The sequence below is a fragment of the Trichechus manatus genome, unplaced genomic scaffold (genome assembly GCF_000243295.1).
Source record: "Trichechus manatus latirostris isolate Lorelei unplaced genomic scaffold, TriManLat1.0 scaffold00066, whole genome shotgun sequence".
NCBI lineage: Eukaryota > Metazoa > Chordata > Mammalia > Sirenia > Trichechidae > Trichechus > Trichechus manatus.
In genome coordinates this window covers 2,996,057-2,997,409 of record NW_004444002.1, presented here as the reverse complement: position 1 = coordinate 2,997,409, position 1,353 = coordinate 2,996,057, and positions in this window count along the sequence as shown.

Below are 1,353 nucleotides of genomic sequence, written 5' to 3'. Positions count from 1 at the left end.
GTCCCTCGGGGAGTTTGGATCTGTCCATGGGGCCTCCATGACCTTTCCTTGTACAGGTTGTGTTAGTTTCCCCTGTATTGTGTACTGTCTCACTCATATGAGAATTTTAAGTAGAAGCAATAGACATGTTAGCATCTGTATAAACTGAGTCTCACTGTTATTTGTATGACCCAACTCATGGGATGGGTCATCGGAAATGAAGACAGATGGTAAGTGATTAGCCTGGAGGATTCTTTTGTTGTCATTACCACTATAATGAGCTTCTCTCCATAAGTGAACCCTTTTCACTAGAACATTCCCACTTCTAATTGCCTACAATTTTACAATATGCAAATTTCTGAGCTTCCCCAAACCTTCTGAATCAGAGTCTCTGGAGGGCCAGGTTGAGGAACCTGTCTTTTTTAACACAGCTGTGGAATTTTAATTTTTATTAGTCAATTCTGATGCACACTGAAGTTTGAGAATCCCTGCCCCATACTGTCTGGTATTGTTCACCACTCTATCTCCAGCGCCTAGAACAGCTCCTGGCATGGAGCAAATACTCAATAAAGATGGTTGAATGAAGAAAGAATGAATGAATTAATATGTCCCTCAGGGTCAGGTAATTAGTCACCTACATCTTCTTTAGAAATCACAGCAAAGAGGACATGGGAGATATGCACTACTTGCTTTTTAATTGCTGGAAACCTTAGACAGTTTTGGATATTATCCAGGACATATGTATATAGAATGTAATCATTTTTATTCACCTCCTTCACCCACCTAATCATCCAAATCCCTGCCTTATTCAGCCTGTTTAGCTCTGTAGGCTGTCTTGCTCAAGGGATTCACTCTAATTGCTCACATCATCAGGATGGCACTTCTCTACTTGTCACTGTCACCCAGGGTGATATTCAAAATATTTAACAACTGATACAGCACAGGCACCAACCGATCAGTACAGATGCTGGCTGTGAACAACTGGTAGGGCCGTATCAGTGCATAATGGCTGAACATTAGCCCTAACTGTGTAGAAGACTGTGCTCCTAGGCACGAAGCTCTATGGGACTGTCTTAGTTATCTAGTGCTGCTATAACAGAAATACTACAAGTGGATGGCTTTATCAAAGAGAAGTCTATTCTTTCACAGTTCAGGAGGCTAGAAGTCTGAATTCAGGATGCCAGCTCCAGGGGAAGGACTTTTCTCTCTGTCAGCTCTGGGGGAAAGGCCTTGTCATCAATTTTCCCCAGGTCAAGGAGTTTCTCAGTTGCAGGGATCCTGGGTCCAAAGGACATGCTATTCTCTTGGCTTTTGTTTCTTGCTAGTATGAGGTCCCCCGTCTCTCTGCTTACTTCTCTCTTTTATATCTCAAAA